We start from the raw sequence: 16502 nt of genomic DNA on the forward strand, positions 1-16502 counted from the left end.
GTAGCTAAATATAAAAAACCTCAGTATTTTCTTTCACTGTGTTGGAGATGTGGCATGCCTTGCTGCTTAAAAACGGTATTTTATCAGCATAGAAATCCAGATTTCAGGAAAACAAAAACAGCCCAATATTTTTGAACTGATAGGAGCTTTCATACTTAATGTTGTGTATTGTTTTTTGGTTACTTCAACTGAAAATTAAGAATGCAATTTTGTTACCTTAAGGCCACATAAGTACAAATGCTTACTTCATCCTAAGAAAACAAAGCAGCACATATGCTTAAGACATTCTAAAACAAATATAATCCAATGCTTATTACCATAGCTTGAAATTTGCTATTATGAGGGAAAAAGAATGCATAAGGAAAAATGTGAAAAGACTTCTAGGACTGGAAACTGCATCTTAAAAAAATGTAATGTCCTGTGTCTGAAATTTTGCATTTAGTTTTTCAGTTCCCAAGCCCACACAGCATGCAGTTGCACTTTCAGGCATTGATTACTATTTTTCAACATGCACATTTCAGATTTGCACTAGACTTTAGATTACATCAGAACAAATTCTGGGAAACTTTGCCTTAATTCCCACATCCACCATAGAAAATACAGAAAGGAATTTCTTTCAAATTAGAAGTGCATCCTTAGCAAAAACTCAAAGTATTATTAAAATATTATGAGCGACAAAACTATAATTAAAGCTGGTTTGCAATCTTAGAAAGAGATTTTGTCTTTGTAGAAAGAATAATTAATAATTGTTTTTAAAACTTAGACCATTTCAATAGTTCTCACTTATGCTGGTTAAAATATTGTGAGGGTTAATTTGCTCTTAATTATTGTGCATATGGCTTGTTTTTTCAATGGAGAAATAAGCTATCCCTTAAAATTTCTATTAACCTTCACCTTTTACATCCTTTAGAGTTTCACTCAGAGTATTATTACTCTCATGGCACCCAACCTCTAGCTATGCCTATTCCTCATAAGGCAAGGTATGTGACTTCCCTGTGAGCCAATAAAATCAGTGGGATGGTTATTTGGGTAATTCTGCTGGCGCTTCCCACAGGACAGCATGTAAGTTGATATGCAAGGACTACCCAGGAGTGTGGAGGAAGATTCAAACCTCTATCTTGTAACATGGGAGTCCCACAGACCCCTGTAACACCCTGTTGGAAGCCACTGAGTCAACTAATTAAAGACAATTTTATAGCCAGACAATTTGTATCAGTAGTCTGCAATAACATGGAATAGCCTAAAGGGAGCAATGGCTCTCCAGCTTTTTAAAAAATCCTTTATTGTCATATATCTGTAAATGTAATTCTTGTGTTTACATGGATATGCTGTGACAAAGCTATTCAGTAACATTAATATTGATTAGCAGTATTTTTTGAAAGTAAGAGAGGGAAACTACACTGAAAGTATTAGTGCAGTAAGACTTAAGAAATTGCTAGAAGAAAACATAACCTAAGAGATGAATAGTAAAATGATAAAAGAGACCCAGTGGATTTTACCTAATACCATGATAACAAACAGCCCCCTGGATCTAAATCAGTTTTTCCCTTCTTCTTAATTCAGCTTTGAGAAGTATATTATCATATTTCTATAACAAACCCTTCTGAAATATGCCATTTTGTAGATTATTTCATTAGTAATACTCTCAATATCTGATGAAACAACATATCATGACTAGCTGTTAGAACCAGACATGGATTTTCTGATATATCATTCCCCAGATGGAAAATGGTTTTCTGTGAAAAATAAAGTACTCATAGGAATACTCTGATTTGATTTGAAATGAAAAAAGATTTAGGTTCAGATAAAAATATTCTGATCAAACATTTGCAGATTAAACAGCAGGTTTTTTAATAATAAATGATAAAAAGCTTATTTTATGATCTATAAAACTTAAAGTAAATTTTTTTTAGAGTATATTCTTCTATTTTAAGTTTCACGCATTGTGAAAGGAGATGTTGTTCCATTAGATGAATTTCCATATGTCCTTTCATATAGCTGAGAAATTCTCATTTAATTTTAGAAGAAACATTGCTAAGCTTGGTGCAATTCTAAGATACAATGCTAAAGAAATATCAATTTATTACTGTCTTCTTTTCCAGTATCATGCAACAGTCAAATATATCACAGAAAATTTGGAAAAACTATTGGTATGTAAGAGGGTTTTTAACAGAAGTCTAGTGTAAATTAATAGAGTTAGGAAGTTAGGATATTGCACTATTTCAAAGGAAAAAAGAAGACAGCACATTTTTATATGTTAAAGCTTTGAAATTTGTTGATATAATTGATATTTGTTTGAAATATGTTGATATTTAATATGTTTATCAAAATATAAGTCTGTATCTGCCTCAATTTCAAATTTTCAAAAATACATTATCATATGTCCAATAGCAAATACTAATGAGGACAAATGTTAACATTTCAAAAGAGTTTTGGTCATTTAAATTGTCTTGCTCCATCTCCAAAATCCACAGTAATCGCTTTTACAGTTCCTTTAATTGAAAGTACAATAATCACATTAGCAGCAGAAAATAAGCACAAGCAGGCTTGTTTCAAGGTTAAGAAAACAAGGCAAAACATAATCATTCTGAACGTGATCCAACCCTCATTAGGAATTGTTATGTCAAAGAATTCTTATCTGTGTGTTTAATACAGCACATATCAGCACTGAACCAAACGGCAGTGTGATAGTTTGGGGACTGCACTGTCTCTGTAGAACAGGAGCTAATAAGATGCTGTGAGAGCACTTACAGACAGCACAGTGATAAAATAGGCCTGTAAGGTATAACTTCCTCATTATACCCCAAGATTGCACCACATTCAGTAGCATGGCTGCTGGTAAATCAAAAGTCACACCTTGTATTTACCTGTGACATTTGCTACCTTCCCGTGTCACTGTTCTGTCACTCAGCAATCCCCTCTCCTGTGGGCAGACAGGGTCTAGGAGGTCTGCAAATCAGGAACTCAGTGTTCCAGCCAAATCACACATGATGTGTGCTCCTGCAAGAACCAGACACACAGATGCTTCAGCTTCACATCCCTGTCAGTCCTGATCAAGAATAGATGATTTCCACCCCTCAGTGCACCACAAGAGTCACCTCAAAACTTTTCTTTTCTCTCTGTATCTGTGCTGAAGACACTAGTTTTTTAATGAAGATTCTTCCCCTATCAGACCATTCTTCAACTCTGTTTCCCTTCATGATGCCAACAACAAGCATCCCTAGTTTTGTCACCAAGTATCTCACCTAATTCAGGGTCAGTTTGTCTCATGACGAGAGATTGTTTTATTTCTTTAGATGTTAAACAGTCCCATCTATTCTCCAGGAGAGAGGGAACTTCTTGCTTGAATAAAGATGTAACTTTCTATCTCTTTCCTGTCGAGCTAATTCCAACCTTCTTTCTGTGGCAAAAAGTCATTCCATCTTTTTGTTCTTGCTTACTAGCTTTTACTCACCCTCACAAAACCTGCAAGTAACCACAAAAAGGCCATTTTATTGGACCTTTTCATAGACCTCAGACTGGGATTTTCCATCTCGTTGGTCTTTCCATTTATTACTTCATCATTCTCTTCTGCATAAGGTGTAATGGCTCATTCCTGTCCATCTTAAAAATGAGATAATGAGAATGACTTGTAATTCTGACCTCCAAACTGCGCTGCTCTATTTGTGCTGTCACATACATCTGCACTTCTCCTTAAGCAGAAGGAACTATAACCTAACTTTACACTTTCAGTTTAGAGTTTGTTTTCCTGCTTAAATCTCTTCCTGAATCAACCAAAGCATCTGACAATGCTTTTCCCAGCCTAAAAGATGCAACTTACATTGAGTTCCTCGACGTTTTGTTTTGACCTTAGCCCCAAGTACATACAGCATTACCATATATATGCACAGCCTAGAGAGGGAATATCCACTTTTAGTTTCTGTAGTTCAATATACTTGGGACAAGTATTCTATTGTTTTCAACTATTAAGACAGGCAGTTCTCATTTAATATAAAATCTCACTAGAATTTCTAGAAACCCCAGATGAACTCCTGAAATGCTTCCTTTAATCTGTACTCCAGAAGTTGATGTGTTGGGTTTTTTTTATATCCTTCTATCCTTGGGCAGAAATTCTCTGTATATTTTTTATTCCTGCTTTAACCTTTCTCATATTCTCCCATCTAATCTTGGAGATTATTAAATACCATCTGAACATTTTGCTACTTAAACATTACACCACCCGTTTTTTTATTTGAAAGAGAAGAAAAATAAATGAAATAATCAAAATATTCTGCTGTACTGTTTTTTAGTCTTTGCTTACAAGTTTCATTTTTAATTTTGTTATAGATAAAGGTGTTTTCTCCCAAGTAATGATACCCTAAAAAAAAAAGTTATATAACAGAGCTTATGAGGAATGTTTATACCACCTAAAGACATTCCTCCTATCAATCCTTATCCAATGATTCTATTGAGATACATAAGTTCCACAGTCTTGAAAAACAGCTTGCATTTTTAGGGAATGGACTAGCTTATCACATTTAAATATCTGCTTAAATAATAATATTCTGAGACACAGAATTAGCCCATGGCCAATGCTGTATCAAGTAACCACAGTTTTATTATTTATTGGGACTGGAAGTCAGAGCTTCACATCATTTGTGCAGTATTTTGTTTTGCCTCTGTCCATACCTAGTATGGTTGCTTTAATCTGTACAGACTAAGTATGTAAAGTTAAGCAATTTTCAGATGTTTTCACCTGGTACTGATGCTGTTCTCTCAGGGTCTGTATTTCTGTTAATTATAGACAGAATTGTATTTAAAAAAATAAAGAAAATAAACGATTGTCTGCAAGATAACCTAAACTAAAGCCTAGGAGGTAATGTAACTGGCAGCTGCATAATAAAGACTGCATCCCCATGTGCACACAAAAAAAAAAGGAAACTCAGGAAACAAGTTTAAACCTACTTTTTCTAATGTTAAGGCATGGTTATGTAAACTCGATGTTATATTAACACTAAAGTAAAATATGTTTTTAACTTTAAAACAAATGAACAATCAGAGAAAGGGAAGAATTTGTCATGTAACGATGAAGCTAACCACTCAGGAGCCATTTACACCATCAAGAAAGGAACAGCTGGGACCAATAATAAGCTGTTATCCTTCTTAGTGATTAGCTAATACTTGACAGAACAGATGTATTTAGGAGTTTTGGAACCTAGTTCTAAATTCTGGAGGTCACAAGTCTCACTGAGGCTCTCCAGAAAAACAAACCGCATCGCAGAAGATTAAAGCATCTAAGACTTCCTCTGAATCTAAAGAGGGGCTTGGGGAGCCATCAGAAATTACCTGGAGTTCTTTGCACTAAAACACCCTTCCAGCCTTCCTAATCTCCAGTATACCCCCATATCTTGTTTCCTGCTGTATTTCCCTTCCTGATGGAGGTGTAGGCACACCACAGAGCAACTGATGTGCGGGTCAATGCAAGCAAAGAGGCTCCTCACACAAACCCTGCATTCACAGGAACTGCTCTTCTTCCTTCTAATTTAATTAGCACCAAACTTCACTGAGATAAATTCAATTCACAATTGAATGAATACATTTTGTCTTCATTCTTAAGTTCAGATATGAAAATGTTTTTGTCTTTCTAAAATGCAAAAGCAATTTTTTAGAAATTATGAGACAGTTTCTAGATGTGATACCTGTGGTATGTAATTTCCTTTGGGTAGCATGTTAGGCTATATTTTACAGTAGAGTTCAGTTCGGTAGTAAATTTTATTGTGGAAAAGTATTTATTTCAAACGACAGTTGTTCTGAAACCATTGTGTCAGTGTTTCTATTTCATTCTAGTGGCTATTATTTGGTCTTTTTATTGCATTAATAGTAAGTAATAATAAGTCAAGAAGGTTTTATTCAGAGAAAGATGCTAGGGAGTAACCACTAAGGGATAACAGTGAAGATTGAAAGCAGAAGTAGGGACTCATTTATTTCAAATTTCTCTTCCAGCTCAGGATGCCAAAAAAATGGAAATAAAATGCAAGAATAAATGTAAAAAACAGATATTCCATTATTCCCAGGTTTTCTAAAAAGTCAGTCAGGTTTTATGAAAAGAAGAAAGATCTGTTCAAATAAATAAGAATATTTGATATTGAGCTATAGGAGTAACACAAAATGTAACAGGGAATAACTAGTAGAGTAGACCATGTTAATGTAGGTTGATGAAATGCCATCTGATATGGCCTATAACTGAAAATGTTAATAGAAGAATAATAAAGCAGATTAGTCTGAAAGAAATTTTTTTCTGATTATTGTCATCATTAATCTTCACTAATGAAAAACAGTAAGAAAGGAAAAAGCACCAGCAACACCAAACTCTTCCTCTCCTTTCCCCCTTATGCACAGAGTCTGCTCTGTCAATCAGAGGGCAGAACCATGCTGCCAGTTTCCAGCATGCCATACGAAGGAGAAATTCCTGCGTGCTTGCCTTCTGCATTCAGAGAATGACAAAAAGTAACAGTAGCTATTGGGATGTACAAGGTGGATGGCAGAGGTGGCAGCTGGGGAATTCTTTGGCTGTAGACTTCTTCCTGTTATGTAGGATCTCTAAAAGCATGTTCTTGGGAAAAATGCTGGTTTCTTTGTCATCCATTTCAAGTCTAGAAGTTGCAGAATTTGCAAGAAAATTTCTCTATGAAAGAGAGATGAACTTGTTTACTACATTGAAGCAGCAAATTGCTGGAATGAACTTTCAGTTCCACTTTATGTTGACATTATCCATTTCTTCTCTGAGTCTGAATGTAACATGTCACTGATATGAAACCACTGGCTACTGGCTAAAACACTGTGAAAAATGAGGAGATTTTTTCAGTCATGGAGATATGCCTTCAATTCTTAAAGTTCTCTAAGTTCCACTGCATATTGGGTCCCTCTGAATCATTGTGTTTGAACTAAGAGCTGAGAAAAAACATATTCTATCCCACAGATTCATCTAAAAAATATAAATAGTTTTTTTTTCCTCCAAGTCAAGAATTTCATGGAATAATTTCTCAAAGATCCTTCAACATCAGCAGCACATAAGTGAAGGAGATCATAGAAAGAAAGCTGTAGTATAATGATGTAAGAATGACTTTTTCACTTTTAGTCACCCTGTACAATTCAACCATCTGAGCTGCTTTCTTTTGACATTGTACAGCAGGCTCACCTTTATTCTTGCAGAGCAAGCCTGCTGTGCAATCAGCATATACAGCCCTCCAAGGCTTGCATGGCCTAGAAGGCAGACTGCATTACCCGTCGGATAGAGCCCTCGGAGACTATTTTCAGCCATCATCAGTCACAGTAAGTTCAGGCCCACATTTCTTAAGCCAAGGAAAACACAAAAAGGAGCACTGAATCCTCCATTAGTTAAGGATGCAACTGACCATGAATACTATCAGAATTCTGAAAGCAATTTCAATGACCAAAATTCAGTTTGGTAGACTGACAATTTCTCATTAATAACTTCAACAGGTGTGTTTAAACTACAAACAGTGATCACACAAAAATACTCTCAAATTATTGATGAAAAGTACATCTTTTCTAGAAATAATACTGTAAAATAACCATCTTTCACAATAAAGTAAAATTATTAATTTACTTTTATTAATGTTATTCATTTTCCTTTAAACTTCATGTAATAGATAGCTCTTACCTCAAATCAATGAAGATTTTTCTATATTGTCTATCTGGTTTTTTTTCATGTTCCATAATTAATTTAGTTTTTTACATTCATTCTTTAGGTTTTCCATAGTGTGATAATTTTTAGCAATTTAGCTAGGAATTTAAAAAATAACCAACCAACCTACCAACGCCATCACCAGCAACAAAACCCATACCATGTAAATTAGGCAAGACTAGATTTCCAAGTACTGTGTTTTGAGCACATGCATATATGTGTAAAAATTCATGACAATATATACTCAAAGAAAGGGAAAATTTTTCAGAGAAGGCACTTAAAGCACTCAGTGCAACTGGCAAAATTGCATTTATGTAAGAGAATAGCTTCACAAATCTAGTTAGGGTTCTCCAGCTTGTTGCATAGTTCTTGTAGTATATATACACAGATTTTATTGTGACACTTGTATTTTTGCAATTGCCTATGTTGTATGTGGATTTATGCATATTTGTAGGCCATTATTTTCAAAAAATACGTGCCCCTTTTACTTTTATTCCTTTATATGAAATTTTTGTTATTAAGCCCTGGCTTGCACAGCAAAATCTTTTCTAATGACAGCAAAAAGTAACAATATTTGCATGTGATCCAAGTGTGGGACTATTTATTTCAGTGTGTGCAGAGTCTGTATCAAGCTTTCAATGCTAGACTATTCAAGTACTTACAAATTTTAATGCTGTTTTAGGCTGATACCTAAACCACTTCTCTTTCAGGAAAATCAGTATTTTGTTGCCATTGCCCAGAGCATTTTTCATTTAGTTGCCTAAATAGAGAGTTGCCTTCTTTCAGATGTCAAGTTTTTCATAACATTTTTGTCCTTACTCCACAGACAGTGGAGGATTAAAGCACAGAGAATGAGTCCTTTCCTCAGCTGCAACTTGAAGTGATGCTGACATTAAGCTGCTGAAAACCTTTAAATTATAAAGTGTTTTCACTAAACTTCCTGCTCTGTGGAAGAGAGGTTAAATTGCACTGTCTTTCTTGTACCAAATGTGACAGATGGTTACAGGACCCAAAAAATGTGAGCCTTCACAACACAAGCAAACTCTGCTTTCAAGAGCAAGAGTATCTGGCAAACAAAGCTGCAGCTTCCCCACAATGAACAAGGTAAACATAAAGCACTGTAGCAGTTCAGCAGTAATAAACAGGTGGGAGTCTTCTATTTGGGTGATACTTGTAAAGTGGTCTTGCTGCATTAGATTTTGTAACCCCGACTAATGGGCTGTAAGCAGCCATCTAAATGGGTTAAATTAAGAGGGAGGAAAATACCTTTTGATTATCCTTATATATACACATAAATACACATATAAGTTAAGTGCACACATGTAAAAATACCAGATATCAAGACCTCATCAGTAGGCAAAGACTACTTCATAGTATTTTAAGATCAGTATTTTTAAAATTTCTTCTTTAGTCACTGTCCCACTTTTTTTGGAGCAGTAGTATCATGCGTAGTCTAAGGATATTTTTCCTTATGAAAGGAATACCTAAAAGGTAGCTATAAAAAAAAAACCCAAACGAGGAATCAAAACTTTTGTAACAGATGTTGGTACAGATATATGAAGTTGTGCAAGGAAGCCAGATTTTTAAGACTTTCAAACTTTGTAAATGTGTAATAAGTATCTGTAAAGGATTAGATGAAAAGGTCAGGTTTCTTGAAGAAACATAGAATCATGGGAAAGAAAATGAAGGTATAATAATTGATGTGAATTCCTGTGTAACTGAACTGCCAATAGGGAGTCTCAAATCCCTGAGGAAAAGTTTTAGGCTCGGTACCAGAACAGCCTGATGCAAAGGTGATGCCCTGTCATACACAGGATTTCTGTATGATCTGTCCTGGCCTTAGACTTTGCAAACCTGAGATGATTCATATACTGTGTCCAGGTATAAACATGCACACAAACATGCCATGCCATGTTTTGTACCAAAGACTCAGGTTCATGTTTGAGCTCTGTTGAAACAAAAACTGTCAATGAAGAAGCATTTAGCATTTTTGACTTCCCGCGTTTTTCTCAGGACTTCTTAACCAGGGCAAGCAAAACCTGAAAGTGTTGGCTTCTGAACATATAGAATGCTAGCCATTGAATCAGTGCAACCTGGTACCTATTATAGAAAAGAGAATTCACCCTCAGCTTCTGGAATAAACAAACAAGAATGGTGAGACACTCTACAGTCCGTGATCCAAATATCAATTGACTGAATATCTGCACTTAATGGCTTGCTGAAGTGGATAACAGTCCAGTGTCCTGCCTAAGCTGAACAAGTCCCTTGGCACTTGGTGATTCAGTTGTTCAATACATGCACAATATTCTTCATTCCTGTTAGTTGCTGAACAAGACCACTTGTGTTTTATGAGGTAGAATTCACATGCTGTTAACAAGGTATTTGGCTTTTTGACATTTAAATGTCAGCTGACCAAACTAAGTTCCTCCAAATTCAATGGTATGATGCAGTAGCCTGCCTCCTCCTTGTGATTCAGCTTGACTTAAAATAGGCAAATTATGAAGCACTGGGTGAATTGCTTGGTCAGTTAAAATCTGGAGAGTCTATATTGCACCTGTAAGGAAAATCCTATAAAATCATAGCCATTCCTTCCATAACATCATGTAAGCTACACACTGGCTTTAATGAGACAATGTCTTAATCACAGAAGAGCAATAATATCTGTGAATACAATTTCAAAAAACTTCTTCTGAAAAACCAAAGAGCCTGATTAGAGGAATCATATAATATAATCCTGCACAACTAGTGGTAAGAGTTATTGTTAAAAAAAGACAGCCCCTTTTATAAAACTTTAATTTCTACAATCAAGGAATTGTATCAGGCTCTAAAAATGTAATGTTTTTGGTATCCAAGTGCTGTTACCAGTTCAGAGCTCTACAAATCTCATAAAATAGACTTTGTACATTACTTTATTCCACTTAGCAGCCCTGTGTTCCTCCAGAACACAAACTCAAATATTACTCAAGTAAATAATGGATGCAGTTATTTAAAGTTACTAGGAGAGGCAGCATTAAAAACAACAATAAAAAAAGGTATAGGAAATAAATTCCCTGAAAAACAGTGTACAATTACTGCTTATCTTCATGCTGACTCATCAGTCATTTCCACATGTTCTAAGACCTCCTGGTAAACCTGCAGTTTGGTAGAGCATCACCTTTAACAGAGAGGGATATATAAACTTCCTCTTCCCTGTCAAATTTAGAAACCTGTGTGAATCAATGAACTTCACCATGCTTAATTTAGGATTCTGTGATATATAAGAAGTCTTGGAATTTTCCCATAGAAATTACAGGGTTCCTAAAAGCTATTCTGAACAACATGAAAGCTTTTATTGTTTTATATATGTATGTACATGATTCATCTTTGGTGCTGTAATATTTAACAAGTTTATACAAGATGGAAATAAAAGAGTAATAAAAATTAACAGAATCTTAGGGAAAAAAATGGTTGTTTCTTCTAATAACATGTTTATATAAAGCACAATGTTCAGTAATGAAATTCAGTAATTCACTTTTGTGGATTATAGTTTAGCAAGTGATACAGCAGATACGAGCCATCATTTACAAGAAGATGCCATCTGCTGAGCAAACATGCAATCAGCAGGCACTTCCTATTACACTGGAATCTTTTTTGTCCTTTATTGATTTTCTCCCTTGCATTTCTAAAGCCCCTCAAGCAATCTGAGCCAGTGCAGCAAATGAAGAAAGCAAAGGACTTCTCAATGACCCCAATATCAATTCTGCTTTGTGCTTCGTGCTGTCTCAAGGCTATGGACCTCATAGGTTAGTTCAAAAGAGACAGAAAATAGTACATAAAGTGTGTGTATGTATATAGTTCCAAGGCAACTCTGCAGAAATTACAGCCTAACCTATGAGATTAAACACACTTCAAAAAAGCATTACAATATTAAACATACTTCAATGCAAGCATTAAATTATTCACCCCTGCACCATTTAATTGTTGCTTCATAATACTTCTCTTTTTTTACTCCACTTATTCAGTTTGCTTCTGCTCTTTATCTACCTCATGTACACTCTGATCCAAATAGGAGACCCTCTGAAAAATGTATGCATAAATAGATGTGTTAGTATTCAAAAGTTATTGTCCTACATCTATAGATGTCAGAAAAAAGCATTAGTCATTAAATACTTTCACATTTACCATTCCTCTTTTGGTTTTCCCTTCCATACTTATTTTTGCATCATGTAGGTTTATATACTGCATGCTTTGAATGATAAAGTCTGTTTTAAAATAGAAAATACCTCCGCTGCTTTATAAAACATTTTTCATCTTGCAGAAAAACAAATTAAATAAAGTTCTGAAGTCGAAATATATATTTGAAACAGCTTCCATGGAGCAAAATAGAAGTTTATTAATTGTTATCACTGCCTCATGCAAAATACACCTAAGGACAGCTAACAAGAAGAGGAAGGAAAAAAAAAAATATTACAATATCTCATGTTTCTCTTTTTCATTAATCCAGTTTATTATTAATTGGCATCTCAAGAAAAACGGTTCTTGTCTATTGTGCAATTTCATTTGCATCATTAACACGAGCACCAAATATTAAATGGAAGAAACTATGATTAATACATGTAGTAAGGAAAATTTTGCATTAATAAATATGCTTAAATGAATTGCATAATATTTATACTATTCAAAGTTTAAAATCCCATGTAGAAATATAAAAAATATTAAAATAGGTATTCATATTTCCATTCTGAAAAGCTTTATACAAGGAGAAAGTTCTCCCTGGAAATTACCACTATCTTTTGGAAATCATTTGCATACAAATTTGCTTGTGCAAACTCTCTCCAAGTTTTTAACACAGAATCAAATACACAGGTGTAGACCATGATGTATAACTCTTACCACACCTCTCTAGGTTTCCACAAAACTAATGATGTGATCTTTGTCACATTGTTTCTACTTTGTTTCAGTTGGGGAAGGGCTAACAACATTAGTCACTGCCATTAATGCCTTGTTTTGAAAATACTATTAGGTATTAGAAGAATCTTCTTTTTTTTTTTTTAATTTTTCAATTTGACTTATTAAGTCTGAATTAAAAATAAACTACCACATAATCCATTATCTGAACTCAAACCATTCAACATCCCCCATCTCTCATCCAAAAGTGGGGAAGTATTGCTGCATGCAGATTATGCCAAGAGCCCTTCAATAGAGTAACACTAAAAACCTGAAGATGATATTCCATGACAAGCTGGCAGCTGGATAACAGAACTATGAATCTACAGACTGATTCTGAAAAAAACCACCCTCCCTGCTGATACAGCAGAAATTGTTGTGTCTGGGCTTTGAGAAAAAATAAAAAATATTGTATCTAAACTCAATAGGCTCAATAGACACTGATACTTCAATGTTCTCTAACAAGTACATGGCTCACAGAAAACTCCTTGTCTTAATTAATAGCTAGTTTTTCTACTCTGCTTCACTTATGACATAAGACTGAAAACAAATTAAATTTTTCCCACATTTCCTGTTGCTTTCAGAGCCAATTCACAAAAGAAGAAAAGGAACAAGCACCTGCCTAAGAAAAAGACTTTCCAAAAGTCTAAAGATCAAAGTCTAAAGCGTTGGGGTTTTTAACAATGACAAAAAAAAATGCTAGTGACTGGTCTGGACTCTACTACTCTTACTTCATGGCTGTCTTGAAATGGATCTTCCATTCTAAATCAGCTACTTGTCTCTCAGTACCTTCAATGCTCTTCCTATCTTCATAGATTCATAGAATGTTAATGGACCTTAAGGATCACCTAGTCCCAACCTTCTATTTTCAAAATATAGTGGTTAGTGCTAAACATATCCTTTTTCAGTTTTAAACCATGGTCTACAAACATAGTTAGGCTTACTGCGAATCTTCCAAGCAGGAAAGACAGCATAATTTCTGAATTCCTATAGAATGGCACAATATTAGGTAAAGGTACAGATGTGACAATCTGGTTAGCAGATGGAATGGACAAGCTTCCCAGAAAATCACTAACATTTCTTGGTCTCTGCTGCATTAGAAGATCCCCTTTGGCTGTCTCGGAATAGAGTTTTATCTAAACTGCTCTGCACTTTGACCATCACTAGTAAATGACAGCTTTTGTACTTTCCACAGCCTTTGACATCATTATTAAATTCAGTTCTAATAGGAAGAAAAAGCCTCTTGACAGCAAGGATATGAATGTTGCCTAACACAGAGAAATAAGGCTTTGGAAGAAAAAGAGAAGAAAAAGGTTTAGTTGAAACAGATCTTTAAAACCACCCTAAGAGAAGTACAACATGCATCTCAAGGACTCTTTATCATGACAAACATGAACTACGATTTAAAAAAAAAAATAAAAATCTTGAGAACAAAATTTACTTCTGATTAGGAAAGTGTTCTCTATTTTTTGTCTGTAAAAGGAAAAACAATGGGCTGAAAATGCCACTAAGGATCTAGCTCAATAATCCAGTGAAGACAAAGGAGCCTTTTAGTTTCAACGAGTAATCAAAAAGAATAAGTATTGAATAAAAAAGGGAGGAAGATATTTGGAATCAAACCTATCATGTTGTGTCAGTCAGGCATAGAAATGTTCCTTTCAGCCTTCTCTAAAGCAAAGCCTGAGAATCAGAGGGAAGTTGTGCATCAATCACAAATATGTGTGATGGAGACCTTGTGCTTCACACGGCTTAGAAGAGGAACATTCAACACTTTCTGCTAATGTCTTGGACAAATGGGAATTTCAGGATCTCTCTTAGGGCTTATCTTTCTATAAATGGGACATGTGGATATCAGATTCTAGTCTGAGTTCTTGCACAGTTCAAAGTCACAGAATGGAAGAGAACACATTTTGTAATGAAAGCAAATGGAGATTGTCACAGTTTAGGAGAAAATAAAAAAGGTTCAGGCTTCTCTCCAAAAATGGGGAGAATAAAAATCTTAGAAGGACTTCTGGTCACCACAGTAGATCCAACATTCTTTTCTAATGCAAAATAGCTTTTGACAGCTCTCAGAGTAAATCTCTCCTATCTGAGACTGCTGCAAAAGGATCCTAATGGGGTTCTGACTCAAGGACTTATAGTAAAAGACTGAAATGCCTCCTTCCAGTTTTGTCTTGCTCTTCTGATCCCATAAGATGTTGGACTCTATCAGAGCACTCACAGCATGGCTGTATTCATTTCAGGATGAGCAGGAAGGAACAATGGAGCCAAAAAATCCTTTATTACATAATGTTAAGTGTGGGAGAATTAATAGTAAATATATTTCTTCCAGAGGAATTATAGGTCTCCTTTATAGGAAGAAAAAGCTGATGAATCTCAATGGCAGTCACCTACCAACTGTGAGAAAGCTCTCAGGATGCCTTACACACTGGTGTGCTAACAATGCATCAGAGGAGATCTTTTCCAGCCATTAGAAAGAGTTTGGATGAGAAGAATGTATTTAATTTTACTGTTTATCTGGTATCAAATTTTATATAAGAAAAAGGCCATGTTTTTATGTTGTGCAAGAGTTCTGTATGCAGCCAGTGTTGGCTTAAGGTCTGAACAGCCACTGTCATTGCATCCTCCTCATCTTCCTCATAGGACATACACAAAAATAGCAGCTGGAAATCTATTGCCTGCCCACAGCTTGTTACTGGGCAGTCACCACTGCAGACACGGTCAGTTCAGCAGCTGCTGATTTTTCCATGTGTGTTGGGTTTGCATGGTAAGCTTCTGGTAACAACGGGACTACAGAATCACAGAATGAACTGAGAATATAGGAGAACAACAGCTCAGTAAACATCAAGGTCAATGGAGAAGGAGGTGGAGAAGGTACTCCAGGTGATGGAGCAGAAATTCCCCTACAGCCCATGGAGGTTCATGTTGGATCAAATATACATCCACAGCCTGTGAAGAACCCCATGTTGGAGCAGATATACATCCACAGCCTGTGGAGAACCCCGTGTTGGAGCAGGTGGATGCCTGAGAGGAGGCTGTGAACCTGTGGGAATCCTGCACTGGAACAGTCTGCATGAAGGACCTGTGGAGCTGTGGAGAAAGGAGCCCACAACAGACCAGGTTTGCTGGCAGGACTCTAATTCTGTGAAGAACCCATCCTGGAGCAGTCTGCTCCTGAAGGACTGCATCCTGTGGAAAGGACCCATGCTGGAACAGTTTGTGAGGAGCTGAAGCCCATGGTAAGGACCCATACAGGACAATTTCATGGACAACTGTCTCATTGATTCCTGTGGAACATTATCTACACTGGAACAGGGGAAGAATGTGAGGAGTCCTCCCACTGAGGAGGAAGTAGCATCAGAGACAACATGTGATGAACTGACCACCAATTTCTCATCCCCCTGTGCCACTCTGGAGAAGGAGATAAAGAAAACTGTAAATCAATCATATGCCCAGGAAGAAGGAAGGGATGGGGAGAAGGTGTTTTTAAGATTTATTTTATTTCCCCATGTCCTGTTAGGGATTATGTTGTAAATAAATTCACCTGATATCTCCTTGTTCAGTCTGTTTTGCCTGTGATGGTGTTAAGTGAGGGGGTCTCTCCCAGTCCTTATCTCAACTCATGAACCCATTGCTATATTTTCTCTCCCCTGTCCAGCCGAGAAGGGAAGTGAGAAGCTTGGTGGGCACTTGGCATGCAGCCAGGGTCAACACAGTACACTTGCAAAGACAGCTTAAAAAACAACAAAATCCAAAAAGTAACACTGTAGTCATAATAAAACTTAAAAAATAAAAGAAAAAAAAGAGGTTTTATCACAATTATTATTTAATTAATTGAATTCAATTAAAGTTTATTAAAAACTTTATGGTCCAACATCTAAAAATAAAA

At 35.7% G+C, this 16502-nt stretch overlaps 1 long non-coding RNA gene across 1 annotated transcript in view; it reads right to left on the reverse strand.

Annotated features, from left to right (window-relative positions):
- Positions 1-16502, reverse strand: part of LOC143695136 (uncharacterized) — a 144377-nt gene that overhangs the window by 95782 nt on the left and 32093 nt on the right. The window contains exon 2 of the long non-coding RNA XR_013184077.1: positions 2868-3000. This is a non-coding gene — a long non-coding RNA (uncharacterized LOC143695136). The remainder of the gene's footprint in view (positions 1-2867; positions 3001-16502) is intronic.

The sequence above is a fragment of the Agelaius phoeniceus genome, chromosome 1 (genome assembly GCF_051311805.1).
Source record: "Agelaius phoeniceus isolate bAgePho1 chromosome 1, bAgePho1.hap1, whole genome shotgun sequence".
NCBI lineage: Eukaryota > Metazoa > Chordata > Aves > Passeriformes > Icteridae > Agelaius > Agelaius phoeniceus.